General features: G+C 48.8%; 2 pseudogenes; both read left to right on the plus strand.

The window, feature by feature from the left end:
• The first annotated feature begins 1,003 nt into the window (after nt 1-1,003).
• On the plus strand, nt 1,004-3,391 carry LOC119519335 (annotated as a pseudogene).
• A 175-nt stretch (nt 3,392-3,566) lies between these two features.
• On the plus strand, nt 3,567-4,276 carry LOC119519336 (annotated as a pseudogene).
• Nucleotides 4,277-6,092: the final 1,816 nt, after the last annotated feature.

The following is a 6,092-nucleotide window of genomic DNA, read 5'->3' on the forward strand; positions in this document are numbered from 1 at the left end:
ACAAACTGGCTTGTGGGAGTATTACAATCATTGTCAAAGTTAGAAGTTTTCTCTTGTATATATGTTTTTACAGTAAAAGAAAAATATTGTCTGGTCTCACTTATATGAAATGCCTACAAGAACAAAGTTCACTGAGACCGATGGTAGTTTATAGGACACCAGGGATTGGGGATGGGCAGGGTGAGGAAGAGGAGTGACAGCCTCATGAATGAGTAGTTTCTGTTTGAGGTGCCAAAAAAGAAAAGGTAAGAGATGATGGTGATGTTAGCACAATATTGAGAATATAATTAATACTGCTGAACTGTGCATTTGAATGTGGTTAAAGTGAGAAAATGTGTGTTGCATATTGGTTGCAATAATAAAAAGTTTCAAGAAGAGCATAAATAAGCAAACAAACAAAACTTTTACAAAATGGGAGATAATGGATAAATCACCCAGGCAGAAGAATTCCAAATAATTCCCGTAGCTACTGCCCCCACAAGGAGCAGGAACATAAATGCAGGCTGTGCACTGGGACTTCCCCAAAAATGCATCCTGAGAAAAACATCAGACAAGTTCCCATTGTCGGGCAGCCTCCAAAGTGCCTTTCCTGTCCTGCTAAGAATTTCAAGGTCATCAAAACCAAGGAAAGTCTCAGAAACTGACACAAGTCAGAGGATCCTAAAGGGATTGATGACTAAACGTCATGTGGTGTTTGCTACAGGATCCTGACACAGAGAAATAACGTTGGGTGCAATCTGAGAGAATCTTAATGTGGGCTTTAATTAATAATAATGTATGGATATTTGTTGGTTAATTATAACAAATGTATCAACCAATGTAATATGTTAATAATAGGGAAAACGGGGCTCAAGGTATATGGGAAAGCTCTGTCCTATCTTCTCTATTTTTCTGTAAATCTAAGACTGTTCTAAAAATTAAAGTAGGTTCAAAAGCAATGGACGGCTGCAGAGCAATCAGGGTGGGTAGGGTTGGGCCGGTAGCCGCGCTGCTGGGGCTGTTGATGGCGCAGCTCGGCCACCCTCCCAGAGAGAGCGGGCGGGTGCGGCCCGGGCCTCACTGACCCGCCAGCGCCCGCCCGCACATGGCCTGGTTCCTTCTCTCCCGCCCCAAGGCTTAGGCCGCTTGAGATAGACGCTGCCCTGGGCTGCGCTGGCGCCGGCGGAATCGGGCTCCCCCTGGTGGCCGCGCAGTCCGCGATGCTCTGGCTCCTGTGGCCTCGGGAAACCAATTCTAAAGGAATTGCATGAATACTATGAGAAACGTAAGCGTGAGACCGACGGTACACAGAAGAGGAGAATTTTACATTGCACTCAGAGAACTTTGATTCGGAGCCAGGAACTGCGCAATGAAAAGATTCAGATTGTGAGTCAGATGATAGAGCTAGCTGAGAACCGTACCAGACAAGTGGACAGCCATGTGGAACTTTTTGAGGCACATCAAGAGATCAGTGATACAACCGGCAACAGTGGCAAAACCTGCCAAGATAAGCCGAAGAATGAGACCATCCCTCAAACAGAAAAGCCCAATAATAAGAGATCTCGGTGACGATGCCACAATGAGAATCGAGAGATTGCATCTAATAATCATGATCATGATGCACCACCTCAGGAACGCTGAAGGAGAAGAAAGCAAAACATCAAAGGAAAAGAAATGCTTTAAGGCCAAAGCAGAGTGGAGCATCCCCTGTAGATCTTCCCACTGACCTGAATGAACCAATGTACTGGTGTTCAATCAGGTCTCCTATGGAGAAATGACAGGCTGTGACAATGATGAGTTCCCCACTGAGTGTTTTCATTTCTCTTGCATGGGACATAATCATAAAGCAAAGGTGAATGGTACTGTCTCAAATTTAGAGGAGAAAATGAAAAAAAAAAAAATGGACAAAGCACTGGAGAAATAAGAGAGAGAGAGAGAGAGAGACAGGGAGAGGGTAGTTTGTGTACATTGATTTAATAGTGAGGAAACAAAAGAAACCTGTGTATTTCTTACATTGTCCCCTTTGTTGAGGTGCAAGGATTGTAAAACGTGTATTTTTAAAGAATGTTAGGAATGGAGTTATTTCTTTTATAGGAGTGGCACTGATTTTTTTTTTTCCTTTTGTTTTCACTGGTAAACACATGTAACAAGAAAGTGGCCTGTGGATCAACATTTTAGAAACTACAAATATAGGTTTGAATTAAATAATCAAGTGAGTCTCAGACTGATTTCTTTCTTTTTTTGTGTGTGTGGCTGGAAGCAACCTAATGCCTTAAAATGTGGAAAGAAAAAGATCTCATTTGATAAAAATAATAAAAAATATTTCATTTAATAAAAATAATGTTATCACTTCATGAAAAGATTTTTTTAAAATTAGCCATGTTGCTAAACATAAAATGCATAGCAAATCTGTGTCTTGCTACCATAATGTATATCCTTATAATAATTCAATAACAAAGGCTTAAAATTAGAAGATTATTTTTAAAAAGGATAAATGGTTACATTTTACTGACAAATATTTTATATACTGGACCATACCCCCAACGGCCATTTTAAAATTATTTGAGTACATTTTATATTAAGCCAAACGGAAGTGGTCTTGTCACATCAAATCAAGCTGTTAATATCACAGATCATGATATAGCAGTCTTGAATCTATATAAGCTGTATAAATGTACATTTCCAAGTTAACTTGCTGTATTATTGTTGGAAATGCAGCCAGGTGCCATTGTGAAACCAAGGAATGTTTCCTCTTGTATATATGAAACTTGTACAGAAGTGACATTAAAAAATAAATGAAACTTGGCCAAAGGAAAAAAAAAAAAGCAGTGGAGGGAGGAGCATTCACTCCACCCTCTCTCTGAGAGGTCTTGCAGCCCCACAGGGTCCCTCCTCCTCCCCGACAAGGTCACCTCCAGAACTCACTCTTGGGGACGTCAGTGCCAGATCCCTGGTCCCCTCCCTGCCTCCTCCTCACAGCCCCTTTCCGCCAGTAGCAGTGCCACTGTTTTCCCACAGGAGGACAGGGAGGACGCTGTAGTCTGCAGCCCCCCGCCCCCTTGCTTCTGGATCTTGCTGCCAGAGCCCAGAGAGGTTCTGAGAAGACCAGAGAGAGGCACAGGAGCGCAGCTTCCTCGGCGTTGTGCACACAGAGCTGGCAGCACAACCCCCGCGGCGCACCCTCCCAGTCAGTCCTAGCCTCCAGGGCTGGGATGTGAGAAAGGAAAGCCCCCAGCGCCAGGCCGTGCCCGAAGCCCGCCTTCGAAGGTGCCCCAGAGAGCGCACTGGGAACTCACTGCTGCAGCCCTTTGGCCATAGCACCGCTGGATGGGAGCTGCGAGGCGCCCTGGGTGCCGGCTACCGAGTTCTGCTCTTCGGAGAGAGCACAGTGGAGACCACCGCCCTAGACTGAGTCCCGCTTCCTGCCCACTGACCCGGAGTGGGGCACAACCCCTCCAGCCCGCCTGCACCGCACCCTCTGTAACCCCAACATCCCCAGCACAGCCTCTAGGCTCCCGCCCTTCACAGCACCCCGGTTCCCAGGGAGAGCGCGGCCGCCGCGACTCCCTGCTGGCGCTGCTGCCGCCGCCATGCAAGCTGCGCGCTGGGGTCCCCGGGCTCGCCCCCTCGGGGGCTGGACGGCAGGGCTCGGCGTCCAAGAGGCCGGGAGGAGGCACCCTGTGAAGTCTGTACTGTTCAGCCGCTTCTGCATTCTCCTGCCCTGGGTCCGCATTCTTACCACCATGCTCGACGCGGACACGCGCAGGCCGGCGCCACGGCTCACCCCGCGCCCCTACTTTTCTCCGTACGTGGCTGGTCGCGGGGACCCCGACTCCGGCTCCGCAGAGGCAGTCGGGACGGCGATGCGAGGCGGGACGCCCGAAAACGAAACTAGCCACAGCCACAGCCAGAGCCGCCGCTGCCCACCCTCTCTGCCATCGCGCCCACCTGCAGCCGCCGGGTGCGGAAAGCCGGGCTGACCCGCTTGGCCAGTACGTTCCGCCAGGCGGCGCCGCTGTGCTGGACCCTGGTGGAGAACTGGGCCTCGCGGCGAGCTGCTGAGCCCCTTCCCGCCGGGGCCTGGCTGCCCAGCGCGCACCTGCACGTGCCCACCCGGCGGCGCCACCAGAGGCACCAGCACCAGCGCCCGCAGCCCGGCGTGCTCTTCTTCACCGCAGATGACAGCACCCAGAGTCTGGAGCTCTTCCAGGAGGTAGCGGCCGGCCCTCCCCAACTGGGGGACGCGGGCAGGAGGCGTCCCGGGGACCTGCTGGGCAGCGGTCGCACGCCCTCTTGAGCTTCAGCTGCACTTTTGGGTTTCCTGCCCTCCGTGCACCCATTCCGGACTCCTACTGGAGCCGTTCCTTGCAGGCGGTCTGCAGATTTCGCTAGCCCTGGTGTGTTCACGCAGTCTGTTGGAGTGGAAGGTGGGTGAAGAGGACGCTGTAGCACAGGGGGTGGGGTGGGGTGTTGGCCTGTGCTTTGCCACCCACCTGGCCCTGAGATGGGGCCAAGGCAATAGCCCAGGCGCGAGGCCCGGCAGTGATTGCCAGGAACTGGGCGCTGGTCCACCTGAGGATGGAGCCCCAAAGGGGAGGCGCTGCAACCCCTGAGTGGAGCCGGTTGGTGAAGCGAACTAACAGACATCACAGTGTCCTGGGGGTCAGAGAGGGATCCTGCACAGTGCAGGGCAGGGCTTGGTGTCCTCCGAGGCCTGTCAGCCCCTAGATTCTGAATCTAAAACATATGGAAAGAAACATGGAGAAAGTGACTAAAAACCAGCCCATAAGCAAATTTGTCTTGTATGAAATGCTTATGAAAACACTGACTACTATGGGGGTCCTGCCTCCATCCCTTCTCACAGCCCTTTTTGACCCTGAAAATTTCTTTTTCAAGAAACTCTCTCTGGCAAAAGAGTTGAGATTGTTCTGCTCTAAGTGAGGCCTTTCTCTAAGACCTCCCTGTGGCATATGGTGGCCAGGCTGCTCCCTTGCATGGGCTGTTGCCTCCCAGAGCTTGCTGTGGGTCTGGTTTGCAGCCTGGACCCCTGTTGCTGAGTTGGCACATGTGTGCACTACAAAGGCCCTGTGTGCAATCAGCAGGCATGGGGTTAGGATAGGTGTTATTTCTTGAGACTGGTGTTTTGCTCTTTGGATGTGCGTGCACACTGCAGATGAGACTGGCTTGCCTGGTTTTGTTTTGTTGTTTCTTCCCCTTACACAATTATAGCTACAGGAAATCTTGGAAGTTTTGGCAATCTCACTTGACCACTGCCTTCCTCCACCCAAAATTCCTTGACATCATGCCTCTGTGCACCCCACCTGCTCCCCAGTCCCTCTGCCCCACCCCTGAAAGCAAACTGGATGTTCTGAAGATTCTGAGCTGGACATTGGGAACTGATCAAATATCCTGTATCTCTAGCATCCATACATGCTAACTGCCCCCACACTTTCATCCTATCCCCTCAGTTTGCTTTCTTAACCTGAGGACTTAGCTACTCTGTATCCTTTCAGTTTAATTTTTCTGTATGTGTGGTGTTTAAAATCAATTTCTTAAGGGCAATTGCAGCCTCGTTTTCTTTCATCTTCTCCTTCTTCATGAATAAAAGGAGCAGTAATGGTTTTCCTTTCACTATGCAGGACTTTCTTTCCATATTTCTCCAGAGAAATAAATACGATTGGCATTGTAAAAAAAAAAAAAAAAAATCAATGGAGCGGGAACCATGCAACAGTATAGATGAACATCAAAAACTGCAAATAAATGACATGAAAGAAGCCAGTCACAAAGGATCACATATTATGTGAGTGCATTTATAAGAAATGTCCACATTGTAATTTGTATAGACAGAAAGCAGAAAATTGGAATAGGAGGAGAGAGGCAAGGGAATGAGTTCAAATGGGATGGAGTGTGTCTTTGTTGTGTGATCAAAAGGTTCCAAAATTAGATTATGAGGGTGATTGCAAAAAACCATAAATATGCTAAAATCTATTGAATTTTACAGTTTAAATTGGTGAAATTTACAGTATGGAATCACAAATCAATAAAGCTGTGTTTTGTTTTTTTTTTTAAATAAGAAGGAAAGATGAAGGCTCACCATTTGCTCTGGGTCTGTA

This window comes from Choloepus didactylus, chromosome 23, assembly GCF_015220235.1.
Source record: "Choloepus didactylus isolate mChoDid1 chromosome 23, mChoDid1.pri, whole genome shotgun sequence".
NCBI classification, from domain to species: Eukaryota; Metazoa; Chordata; class Mammalia; order Pilosa; family Megalonychidae; genus Choloepus; species Choloepus didactylus.